The sequence below is a fragment of the Leptopilina heterotoma genome, unplaced genomic scaffold (genome assembly GCF_015476425.1).
Source record: "Leptopilina heterotoma isolate Lh14 unplaced genomic scaffold, ASM1547642v1 Lhet_24, whole genome shotgun sequence".
In the NCBI taxonomy this organism is placed as follows: Eukaryota; Metazoa; Arthropoda; class Insecta; order Hymenoptera; family Figitidae; genus Leptopilina; species Leptopilina heterotoma.
This window is the reverse complement of record NW_025110956.1, coordinates 4,549,811-4,564,172: the sequence shown is the minus strand read 5'-3', so window position 1 is coordinate 4,564,172 and position 14,362 is coordinate 4,549,811. Positions and strand designations below refer to the sequence as shown.

General features: G+C 19.2%; 1 protein-coding gene across 1 annotated transcript in view; it reads right to left on the bottom strand.

The window, feature by feature from the left end:
* Positions 1-12,408, bottom strand: part of LOC122502875 (protein phosphatase PP2A 55 kDa regulatory subunit) — an 82,736-nt gene extending 70,328 nt beyond the window's left edge. Inside the window, exon 1 of the mRNA XM_043613193.1 lies at positions 11,907-12,408. The gene's annotated coding sequence lies outside the window, so the exon portion shown is untranslated. The remainder of the gene's footprint in view (positions 1-11,906) is intronic.
* Positions 12,409-14,362: the final 1,954 nt, after the last annotated feature.

Genomic DNA, 14,362 nt, shown 5'->3' with positions numbered 1-14,362 from the left:
AAATCTTTATAATTTATTTATTTTTAATACGTGACCAAATATTATTGCAATAAAATTTTAATTTGATGAAGAAAAAAATAAATTTCGTTTTCAATTTCAATGTTGAGATCAGAAATTGTCAAAATTGTTTTTCTTTATGAATAATTTAATGAATTTAATGAATATAATGAATATAATAGAATGTTAACATATTGAATATGTTAATATAATGAATATAAATAATGAATAATAAAATGAATAATTTAAATTGAAAATTCATAATTATTATTGAAAATTGATAATAGATTTTATCACAGTGCCTATAAAGTTTTTTTTCATATTCTAAAGTTTGTTGATTCCTAAGTTTTCTTTTAAATTTTATTTTTGGTACATTATCATAATTTATTGATAATATTCAAATCATAAAATTCATAATTATTATTGCAAACAGATTTTGCATTAATAATTGATTTTGCAAATTTTTTATCAAAAATAGTTATTAAGATTGTTTTTTATTCATATTCTAAATTTTTGTTGATATTCCTAATTTTTCTTTTAAATTTGGCATTTTTATTTTATTTTAAGTTTGATATTTTTATTTTCTTTTAAATTCGATATTTTTATTTTATTTTAAATTTCATATTATTGTCGAATAATAATAATTTTCATATAAATTATAAGTGAAATTCTTTCTTAAAAATAAGTTAAGAGTATTTTTTAATAATCCTTGGTAATTTATCTATTTATCTTTATACATACGTCATGAAAAAAATCAACAAAAAAGGAATACAGTATAATAAGCGCAGGGTTTATACGTTTTTGGAATACTAAATATCTTAATTTTCTTTGCCAGAATTTCAAAGGTTGCATACATATTTATATTTATATAGTATTTCGGCCAGCTATGTTGATGATATATATTTTATTGCTATGAATTATTATACAATAAACTTATTCACATGGAAAAAAAATATTATTACGCTGCAAAAATAATAATTTATGTTCTCAATGTAGATATAATTATTTATCCTACTCGGAATAATAATAATTAAAAACTATTGTAATTGTTTAAATTAAGTAAATAAAATAAAGCAGATATTTTTAATTAACAAATTTAATAACTTAACAAATTTAATTAATTAACAAATTTAACTAATTAACAAATTTAATTAATTAACAGATTATTTATTACTTTTTTAAAAATTCAAATTTTACATATTTTTATTTATTATTATTTACCTATTATTTCATTTATTTATTTTTTTTTTTGTTGCGTCACGTATCAAAAGAGTAAATTATAAAGTTTCCAATTGTTTAATTTTCGTTTTTGCTTTTTTTACAGTATTTTTTAAAAAATATTTATAATATCAACAAATTTCGTTTATTTGAACGTTCCGAATTTTTGGAGCATAAAATTTGAATCAAACAATCGATTACTTGATTAATGTGTAATAAATATTTACTTGGAGCGAAAAAATAAATAAATTAATTAAGATAGAAATAAATAAATGAATTACTAAATAAATAATTCTGATAATTTTTTTTAATTCTACTTTTATAATTAGTTATTTTTACGATAATTGCTGAAGGAAAAGATAAAAGATTTTTTCTATTAGTTATTTTTAATTTTAACTAATTCAAATTAATTTAGAGATGAGAGAGAGAGATGAAATTCATAAAAACATTTTTCACAATGAAAAATTGAAATATAATGATGAAGATAACTTGAAATTTATTCATAATTTTTAATTATATTATAGAAAAAGTTGAGCTTTTTTAAACTCTATTCAAAAAAAAAAAAAAAAAAAAGGAAGTGGAAGCATGACTTATCTCTCTTTTACAATCGAAAGTGTTTTCAGTTTTTGACGCAAAGAAATTTCTTTCTTTTTATACATACTTCATCTACATTTTATATCTGATGAATGAATAAATTATTCTCATTTTAGTTCATAAACAAATGTCTCGTTTGATTTCGGTCTTTTTGCATATATTTCTATGTAAAAATGATATTTTTTTGCGCATAAAATTTCTTTTATTTAAATTTACAAAAACAGAGACATATACTCTTTTTATTGTTACACTTCTTTTCTTTAGTTTCATCTTTTTAGCTTTGTTCGAAAAAATATGTTTTTACATACATTATAGTACAGGGAATTTTTTTTTTCAGTAAATTAAAAAAAACGAGAAGTTTCTTTTGAATTAAATAAACAATTCAATTAAAAAAATAATAAGAAAAAAATAAAAAATTTATCTTTACATTACTGTAATGAAATTGTGGAAAAATTAATTATTACTAAAAAGATTTACTAATAATTTTTTTACTATACTAAAGTTTTAACTAGTAATTAATTAATTTACTTTTAATTTTTAATTAATTAACTAATTAATTAAATAGTAAAAAATTAATTAATTATTATTATTAAAATAATTTACCAATGAAATTTTTACTAATCAAACTACTAACTAATAATTAGGTAATTTAATTTTAATTTTTAAACGTGACATCATTATTTGTGAACGCTCCCATATTTATTAGTTAAAAATTTCATTAGCAAAAGTTGGTGATAAAAAAATTATTAGCAAAAAATTGATTAATTAAAAATTTTGTTATATTAAAAAATTTGTTAGTTAAAATTTTTAGTAGCAAAAACTTGATTAATTAAAAATTTTGTTATTGAAAAATTTGTTAATTAAAAATTTTGTTAGTAAAAAATATATTGGTTAAAAATGTTGTTAGTATAAAATTAGTTAGTTAAAAATTTTGTTAGTAAAAAACTTATTAGTTAGAAATTCTTTTAGTAAAAAACTTGTTAGTAAAAAATTTTGTCAGTATAAAATTTATTAGTAAAATATTTATTAGTAAGTAATTTATTCTAGTAAATATTTAATTAGTAAAAAATGTACATAATAATTGAAAATATATTAGTAAAAAATTTATAAGTGAGAAATCTATCAGAAAAAATTCAGTAAAAATCAATGAGAAAAAAGTATGTAAAAAATTTATTAGAAAAAAGTAAGCAAAAAATTGACTAAAAAAAGTAAATAGAAAAAAATTAATTACTTCAAAAACAAATGAATTATCGGATTAACAGAAAAAATTTAGATATATATATAAAGATTGAAAGTATACATGGACATTTTATGATTCAAGGAAAAAAAAAGGTGACAAACAGTATAATATAAAACTTCTAATATTTAATGTTTTTCAAAGCATATGAAAGTGTCACTCAACTTTTTTTCCTAAATCGTAAATTATTTCAACAATAAATAAAATAAATAATAATAAAAGTCTCTGAAAAATGTTTTTGCTTAAAGTAGGTATATAGATATAAGACTTCTTCCCTTAAAGAATTTAAAAACTTTTCCTTTTGCAGTATTGGTGAGACTATACGTGTAACAATTATTTCAATTATTGTTTTACATTCAGTACGCTAATAGAGTCAGTATAACGACGAGAAAACAAAGAAATAAAATAAATTTCACTGCATAGCAAACAATAATAATTGTTGTGTGCAATAAGTATACCCACGCGGTTATTAACACACGTTACACAATGGATGAAAACTGTGATATAGCCATTGCCTTTTTTTAACGCAAATTTTCTTTATAAGAGTATATGAACGCAAGAAGAAAAAATTATAATTTACGTCAAAAAGAAAGTGTCTCTCTAAATTTTAATCAGTTAAATTTAAAAATTATATAGTTTTAACTGACAATCAGTGACTGATTTTTAACAAACTTTTCGCTACTAAATCTGAAAAAATTACTTATACTTATATTATACAAAAAATTACTGGTTTTCAGTAAAAAAAAAAACACGTGCTATTCAATTTCTTATTATTATGCAAATTACAAAAATTTTTATTTTCAAAAATTTTAATAAAATTTCACGAAAGAATTTAATTATTTTCTAAAATTTTAATAAATTCTTCTAAATAATTCAATTATTTTTTTAAATAGTAAAATCTTCACAAAAATCCAATTATTTTCAAAACAATTTTAATTGAATTCCTCGGAAGAATTTAATTTATTAAAAAAATTTTTAACACATTTCGAAAAAATTCAATTCTTTTCTAATATTTTAATAAATCCTTCAATAAAATTCAATTATTTTTATAAATAGTAAAATTCTTTGCAGGAATTTAATTATTTTCCAAACAATTTTAATTAAATTCCTTGGATGAATTCACTTATTTTTAAATATTTCCATAAATTTCAATTATTTCCTAAAATTTTAATTAATTCTTCGAATTTAAAATTCTCTAAAAATAATTCAATTATTCTCAAAATATTTTTAAAAAATTCAATATAAAAATTCAAAAAATAATAAAATTCTTGTGATGAATTCAATTATTTTGGATGTACTTAATTTTTATAAAATTCTTTAAAGAAATTCAATTATTTTCGAAATGACTTTAATTGAATTTCTCGAAAAAATTTCATTATTTTCAAATATATTTCTATAAAATTCTTTATAACAATTTAATTATTTCTTAAAATTTTAATAAATTTTTCGAAACATTTCAATTATTTTCATAAATAATAAAATTTTTTGCAGGAATTTAATTATTTGCAAACACGACTTTCATAAAATTGTTCGAAAAAAATCAAATTATTTAAAATGATTTTTATAAAATTCTTCGCTGGAATTCAATTATAAAAAAAATTAATCAAGTTCTTCGAAAGAATTCAATTATTTTTGAAAATTTTAATCAACTTTGTTGCAAGAATTCAATTATTTTTCAAAAATTTTAATAAATCCTTCGAAAAAATTCAATTATTTTTATAAGTAGTAAAATTCTTCGCAAGAACTCAATTAATTTTATAAATAGTAAAATTCTTTACAGGAATTAAATTATTTTCAAAACAATTTTAATTGAATTCCTTGGATGAATTTAAATATTTTTAAATATTTCCATAAATTTCAATTATTTCCTAAAATTTTAATAAATTCTTCGAAACAATTCAACTATTTTTATAAATACTACAATTCTTTGCAGGAATTAAATTATTTTTAATTAAATTTAAATAAAATTACACGAAAGAATTTAATTATTTTCAAAAATTTCCATAAAATTCAATTTCAACAAGAATTTAAAATTCTCTAAAAAATAATTCAATTATTCTCAATATATTAAAAAAAAATATATTCTGTTTGAAAATTAAATCACTTTTAATGCAATTTTTAAATATGTTCATCAAAAAAATTGAAAGAATTCAATTATTTTCAAGAAATAATATAATTCTTGTGATTAAAATTTTAATAAATTCTTCGAAACATTTAAATTATTTTTATAAATAGTAAAATCCTTTTGCAGAAATTCTATTCTTTTCAAAACAATTTTAATAGAATTTTTTAAAAGAATTTAAATTTTCAGATATTAACATAAAATTCATTGATTTTCTAAAATTTTAATAAATTCTTCGGAACAATTCAATTATTTTTATAAATAGTAAAATTCTTCGCAAGAATTCAATTATTTTCAATTCAATTTTAATAAAATTCAATTGCTTTCAATATTTTCAATTAAAATTATTAAAAAAAACTCCATTAGTTTAAAAAAAATTCAAAGAAATTCTTCAAAAGAATTTAATTAGGATTTTTAAAAATTTTAATAAAATTCTTTGCGAGAATTCAATTGTTTTCCTAAATAATAAAATTCTTTGAAGAAGTTCTATTATTATCAAATTTTTTGATAAAATTCTTTGCAATAATTCGATGATTTTTAATACATTAATTTTAAAATTGAAAATATTTGAAAAGGAAAATTATAAAAATGTTAAGAAACTATTACGTTTAATTCAAAAATCATTTTTGTTTGACTGTATAACAAAGATAATTATATTTGATTCAAATATATTGTTTTCTCAGTGACTAATTACACAATTTTTCTAGGGAAATCAAATTAAAAATAAAAAGAGACAAAAAACGAATCAAAATGTTGCTCCGCAACAATTTTGATTCGTTTTTTGTCTCTTTTTATTTTTAATTTGATATCATTAGAAAAACTGTGGTATTTTTTTACTAAATGATCAGTAGAAATATTACTATTCGAATTAGTGACTGAATATTTGCTTCAAAATCAGTTATTTTTAACTGATTCAAATTTAGAGATGAGGGATTGGATTCACTATAAAAGATTCGTACAAATAAATTTTTTTTTTTAGACAATTAGCATTTTAGTGTATATTTTGTCCAGTTTTATTGTAATTGCTCTTTTTTTTAAAATTCATTCATTAAAGAACTGTATAGAAGAAAAAAAAAGTGTTCTTATAAAAGTTCAAAGGCCTGTACTTGTACACTTTTTTTTCGCAAAGTCGTCGCTTTATGAAGTGGACAAATGAAGCTCATTATTTCATGCTTGAAGATAATTTTAAAAAGGTAGACGGAGAAAAAAGTTGAGACTTTTATTTATCTTTTTATCGCGAAATTTTAATTTTGTTACTATACTAATTTTTATTGCTTTTAATTTTATAATTATAATTTTTTTTTAATATTGGTTACATTTTATATACGTTTTTTCCAAAGAATATTGAAGAAAGTCTTTGAACTTTTTTCCAGCATTTTTTTACAACATCTTTTTATAGCGTTTTTTTAATCATATTTTTTTAAACATTTTTTATAACTATTTTTTTAACATATTTTAAAATATTTTTTATAACTATTTTTTAACATTTTTTTTAAACATTTTTTAACATTTTTTTAACATTTTTTAACATTTTTTATAACTATTTTTTAACATTTTTTATAATGTTTTTTAAAACTTCTTTTTAACGTTTTTATAACATTTTTTAAAACTTCTTTTCAACAATATTTTTATAACATTTTTCAAACTTTTTTTAAACTTTTTTTATAACATCTTTTCAAACTTCTTTTTAACTTTTTTATAACTTTTTTCAAACTTCTTTTTAACATTTTTTTTATAAAATTTTTTTTGTAAAATTTTTATAACACTTTTTTAAACATATTTTTATTGCATTTTTTTCTAGCAGTTTTTTTTCGAAATAGAAAAAACACATAAGGATTTTATAGGTACATTTCTATACGAGAAAAATTATTTTGTATTTTATTCAAATAAATCAATTATTTGTCTATTAGTGATGAATTTTTATTTGTGGCAAATAATTATTATATTTGAGTTACTCAAATGGCATTTATTTCAAGTAAAGAAGAATTATTATTGGTTCGAAAAGAATTTATTGAAAAAAAATATTTTTTATTGACTATATATTTATATTTATAATCTATTGTAATGAATAGTGAGTAAATTATATAGATAATAAATTAAACAGGAATGCAAAAAAAAACTCTTTCTACAAAAGGATTTTTTCTAATAAGGGTCTGACTATAATGAGGAGGAACTTATGTTAATTGAATGGAAGTAAAAAGAAAATATAATATTCGACTCAAATAATAATTCTTTGGTCCTAATAAATATTTTGTTGGTAATATTTAATTAACAATAATAATAATTGTTGTTTAATTATTAATAATAATTAAATTAGTTTATACTAAAACTAATAATTATTAGTTAAATTCACTTATAAGTTATGTCAAAATAACTAAACTTCTTTAACTATTAAAATTAGTTAAATTTTACTATTTTCTTAGTTATTTACTAATAACTACTATTTACTATTTACTATTTAATTTTACTATTTAATTTTACTAATTATTAGTAAATAAATAACTAAAAAAAATAGTCAAATTTCACTAATTGAATTATTAATCAGTTACAAAAATTTTTAGTTATATTTAAATAAAATTTACTAATTTAAATCTAGAGAATAAAGAAAAAAGTCAGCCAAGAATTTACTAACAATGATTTATTTTTAACTATACACTTCATATCGATTTAGAGAGATTATTAACTCGGGCATTAAAAATTGATTGAATATTATTATTTTTTTTATTCTTCCCCTAAAATAAGATTTTCCTTTTCTTGAATACGATTTTATTTTAGGAAATATAATAATATATAAAAAAGGGGGTTTAAAAAGTTTTATCACTATTATTTATATTTATTGATATAATTAACATTTAGTATTTAGCTTCTTATTGTTTATAAATTATATAATATCCGTACATTGTAGTTGTACTTGTGAATATTTATTATACTTTGTGAAATATCTCGCGCTCCTTTTTAGACATTAGGTCAATATTTGTCGTGACGACTAATTATGTGAGTATACTCTAAAGCGGTTATTCCACCTTTGTTCTATATATTATGAATATATATCTATATATCGCACTTGAAATTTAGTCGAACTTGTAAAATACAACTCGGAAAAAACGATTAAAGTAACTTTTACTATACTTTTATTCGCAATAGTAAAATCTAAGTTTGTCTGGAATTTCAGCTCGTTTGTGTCAATTTTAACTATTTTCCGCAGAGTAAATTTTATAATTATATATAGTATTTTTCGAAATCAATTTTCAAATGAAAATTTAATTTAATTCAATTTTTTTATAATATATTTTTTTAAAAAATTTTTTTTTAGTTTCTGTTTTCTGTTTTCTGCGTTTTCTATTATATTTTTCTATTTTATACTTTTTTATTTATTATTAAAATTATATTTATTATTGTACATAATTTTCTTTTACGTTTACAGTTTTAGAAATAAAAATATCTTTCACTTTTTGAAATTTTGATATAAATTGCAAAAGTTAATTAAAACTTGTGGCAAACTGGAATAACATTTACATAATAAACTAATAGATATTCGCAAAATAAATATTACACTCTTCCATCACGTGTCAGATATTTATATTTTCATTCACAAAAAGAAATATGCTCACGTACGAAACATATTTTTTTTTATATTTACATATTTAAAAAAATATATATTACATTTGAAATAGTTACAAGAATTTTTTTGCTTTACTGTTTGAATGAAAATTAAAATAAAAATTGATCCACTATATAGTTTAGAAAAATGTTTATAATTTTCTTTATTTTTATCATTTTCATTCAAAAAAAAAAAAAAAATTATTTGATTCAAATAAATATTTTCTCAGTTTCTATTTCTAAACTTATTTCATTTCTTTAAAATATATTTTAAAATAAAATTATGGAATAAAATACGATTTGAAATATACAAATCAATAAATAATTATTTTCTTTTATGATCTCTGTTTTTTAATTAAAAAATTAAATTTGTTATTATTTCTTTTTTTAAATTCTTTTTTAATTTTTTAAACATTATAATTCAACTTTTCTATTAATTCCAAATTATTTGTGCTGATATTTATAAATAATTGTAATTAGAAAATTGATTTTTTAATTTTATTGAAAATTTTTTTGAAAATATAATACCTAATTGAATTCTTTCCAGAATTTTACCAAGAAAATTTTTAAAAATAACAACATTCTTTCGAGAAATTTTATAAAAAATGTATTGACAGTAATTGAATTCTTATAAGGATTAACATTTTGAAAATAATTGAATTTCTATATGAAGAACATTTTATTTAAATAAAGATACTTGAATTCTCGAGGAAAAGTTTAATTCATGAAAATTGAATTTTTATGCAGATTGTTTTATTATTTATGGAGATTATTAAATTCTTGTTAAGAATTTTATTAAAATTTTTTAAAATAATTTAATTCTTATAAAGAACTATCACAAAGTTTCGAAAAATTGAATTTCTTCAAAGAATTTCATTAAAAGTTTTAAAAATAACCAATAATTGAATTTCTGCGAACAATAATAATTTATACTGTTTATCAAAATTTTTGAAAATAATTGAATTCGTGGAAATTAGAAATTTATTAAAATTATATTGGAAATAATAAAATTCCTCTGTTGAATTTCTAGAAAGTTTTTGAAAATAATTGAATTTGTATGAATAATTTTTTATTATTTCTGAAGATAATTAAATTCTTGTCAAGAATTTTATTAAAATTTTTTGAAATTTAATTGAATTTTTATGAAATATTTTCTCAAAACTTTTGAAAATAATTGAATTGTTTAGAAAAATTTTATTACAATTCTTAAAAATAATTGAATTCTTTCGAAGAATTTTATTGTTTTATTAAAATTTTTGAAAATAATTGAATTCCTCTTCTGAATTTCTGGAGAGTTTATGAAAATAATTAATTTTCTATATGAAGAATTTTTTATGATTTATGAACATAATTTAATTCTTGTCAAAAATTGTATTAAAATTTTTGAAAATAAATTGAATTCTTTCGAAGAATTTAATGACAATTTTAAAAAATAATTGAATCTTTTGTCGAAAAATTCTATTGAAATTGTATTAAAAATAATTGAATTTCACGAAAAATTTCTTTCCAAGCTTTTTTCAAAAATCCTGTCAGTCAATAATTGTAACTATAATTTGATTTTTGAATTTTATTTAAATTTTTTTTTGCAATTAATTGAATTCTTTTCAGACACAGTTTTTCTAAGGATATCAAATTGTTTTTTGTCTCAATTTACTATATGCTAAGAAAATTTGTGGAATTTTATTAAAATTTTTGAAAATAACTAGATTATTTTGAGAAATTTTATAAAAACTTATTTGAAATGAATGGAAATAATTGAATTCTTATAAAATATTTTATCAAAACTTTTGAAAATAATTGAATTGTTCAGATATTGAAAATCTTATTTTAATTGAGGAAATCTTTTTGAAAATAATTGATATTTTCAGATTATCAAAACTCTTTGAATTGAGGAAAATTTTTGAAAATAATTGAAATTTTGTCAAGAATTTAATTACAATTTTTAAAAATAATTGAATTTTGCAGAAGAATCTTCTTATTTATAAAAAAAAATTGAAATTTTGACGAGAATTTAAAAAAATTTTTAAACATAATTGAATCTATTGTTTTGGAAATAATTGAATTCTTGCGAAGAATGTTATTAAAATTTTTGAAAGTAACTAAATTCTTTTGAAAAATTTTATTCAAATTGTTTTGAAATTAACTGAACTTCTGCGAAGAATTTTAGTATTTATGAAAATAATTGAATTCTTGCAGAAAATTGTATAAAAATTTTCAAAAATATATTTTAATTTTGGTAAAGAACTTTATCAACATTTTTGAAAATAATTGAATTTTTTTTGAAGAATTTTATTAAACTTTTAAAAAATTCTAATCGCAATTGTAAATTGTAATTAAAATTTGATTTTCGAATTTTATTTAAATTTTTTGCAATTAATTTGAATTCTTTTTAGACACAGATTTTCTAAGGATATTAAATTGTTTTTCGTCTCCATTTGACAAACTAAAAAAATCTGTGCCATTTTACAAAAATTTTTGAAAATAACTAGATTATTCTTTTGAAAATTTTTTTGAAATTATTTAATCGGGAAAGAAATTTTATTCATTCGAACGAATTTTTTCTGTCAGAATTTTCCTGAAGGAATTTTTTTAAGCGAATATTCTCGCTAACCAAATAATGCGAATATTATTTAGAGTAGCTCACTTTTTATTAATTCCGATTTTATAAAGAGAGTATAGAAAATTACAATACGCTACAAATTTACAGTTCTTTTTCTCCAGTGAGCAAAAAATCGAAAGACTAAAAAAAGAGGAGAAAAAAAGAATAGAAGAAAAAAGGTACAAGGAAAAGAGAATAATAAAAAGACAATGCTTATAAGAAAGCCCCTTCGCAATCGGAGCAAACACACACACACAAACGCATTTTTATATACCTTAGAAAAGAATCATTCATTCCTCGGATAAAACAATAATAATAATAAAAAAAGAAAATTCACTACTTCATTTATATTCTTATTATTGAAAATAGGCGCGAAATGAATGAAATTTAATGAATGAATTTTGCAATTAAATTTATTGATGGGAAATAAGATCGATTATCAATTGTATATATAGTATATAAGGGCCTATCCCTAAAGAAAGCATCGAAACCGGAATCTTGGGCATCAGGTTTTCTTGTGTTTGATCACATCAACTTACCAAGCAAGATGAAGCTTTAATCCTCTCCTCTCAATAAGTTGATCCAAAAAAAGAAACAGATTCTCCGAGGGAAAACAGAGGGAAAAAGAGTTATTTTTTCTTGTTGTTTAATTAATTAGAAAGAATACACTTTTTTTTTTGACAGAGAAAAGGATGAGAATTAAAATAAAACTCCACCTCGCCCCAAACACCGGCCCCTGGGGTCAACAAACAACGACACAACGTTCCGTATACGAGAATACTATACACTCGCCCTTTTCACGTTTTCTCTATATGCAGCAGGTGCACACTTGATAATATACACGCGGAGAGAGAGAGAGAAAAAAAACATAATGTACCTGTGGATTTTTTTTTTTTTTTTTTTTTTTTTAAGAGAATAGACACTGATTTTTTTTGGGAATTGTTGTAAAAGCACAGACACACAAGTAGTGTGTGCTTCTGTTTTTTGGAGTAATGCAGAGTAATGCGCTGTCACATAGCACACTGAGAGCTAGGCGATTAGACCGTCTTACTCGAACCGATGTTTACTACTGAATACCGCTACCGGGATACCGGGAGTAGAAAACTACAGTACCAAACATCCCAGGACAGAGATGGGTCGTTTTCAACGTCACTGCTGGGTAGTGGCTTTTGTTTTAAATCAGAAACCTTTTGTTATACATAATAATTAAATCTCAAAATTTAATGATTTTTTTTTCTTTTTTGAATTTTGGATCAAATTTAATTTAAGAATTTTTATTTTATTTATATCGTTCGGATATGCAGTATTCGTTTTATTGACTGAAAAAAAAATTTATTTGACTCAAATAACTAATTACTTGACTATTATCAATTAAATATTTACTTGAATCAAATAATATTTATTGGAGTTTAAATGAATTAAATAAATTTTATTGAATTAAATGATTTAGTTCATATTTGCTTCAAATACTGAAATTATTTGTTCAAATACAATTTAATTGACTTCAATAAATATTATTTGATTCAAGCAAATATTTATAATTGATAATAGTCAATTAATCGGTTATTTGAATCAAATTAATTTTTTCCCATAGTGATATTTCTATGATAATTTATTTTCAAATATCAATTTTAATTATTGAATAATTTCAGATTCGAAATAAAAAAAATTCATTTATTAACTAATTGACTAATTTATTATTAAATTATTTCCAAAAACTTTCCAGATATTCTTCGGAGGCATTCAATTATTTTCAAAAAATTTAATAAAATTCTTCGCAAAAATTCAAATATTTTCTGAAATAATAAAAGTTTCGCAGAAATTAATTTATTTTCATAAATTTTAATAAAACTCTTACGGCAAAATTTCAATTATTTTCAAAAAATTTCTTTAATTCAAATAAGATTTTCAATATATATGAAGAATTCAATTATTTTCAAAAATTTTTGTAAAATGGCACAGATTTTTTTAATTTGTCAAATTGAGACGAAAAACAATTTAATATCCTTAGAAAATCTGTGTCTAAAAAGAATTCAATTAATTGCAAAAAATTTAAATGAAATTCGAAAATAAAAGTTTAATTACAATTACAATTGCAATTAGAATTTTTTAAAAGTTTAATACAATTTTTCAAAAAAATTCAATTATTTTCCAAAATATTGATAAAGTTCTTTATCAGAATTAAATTATATTTTTGAAAATTTTAATACACTTTCTGCAAGAATTCAATTATTTTCATAAATAATAAAATTCTTCGCAGAAGTTCAGTTAATTTCAAAACAATTTGAATAAAATTTCTCAAAAGAATTTAGTTACTTTCAAAAATTTTAATAACTTTCTTCGCAAGAATTCAATTATTTTCAAAACAAGATTTTATTAAAATGTTCAATTATGTTCAAAAATTTTTTTAAATTCTTGTCAAAATTTCAATTTTTTTTTTTATAAATATAATAAGATTCTTCTGCAAAATTCAATTATTTAAAAAAAATTTTTTTTTTTTAGTTATAATTAAATTCTTGACAAAATTTCAATTATTTTCAAAAATTTTCCTCAATTTAAAGAGTCTCAATAATCTAAAAATTTCAATTATTTTCAAAAGTTTTGATAAAATATTTTATAAGAATTCAATTATTTCCATTCATTACCAATAAGTTTTTATAAAATTTCTCAAAAGAATCTAGTTATTTTCAAAAATTTTAATAAAATTTCACAGATTTTCTTAGGATATTAAATTCAGACAAAAAACAATAATTTGATATCCTTAGAAAATCTGTGTCTGAAAAGAATTCAATTAATTGCAAAAAAATTTAAATAAAATTCAAAAATCAAATTATAGTTACAATTATTGACTGACAGGATTATTGTAAAAAGCTTGGAAAGAAATTTTTCGTGAAATTCAATTATTTTTAATACAATTTCAATAGAATTTTTCGACATAATTTATTTTCAAAAATTTTAATACAATTTTTGACAAGAATTAAATTATCTTCATAAA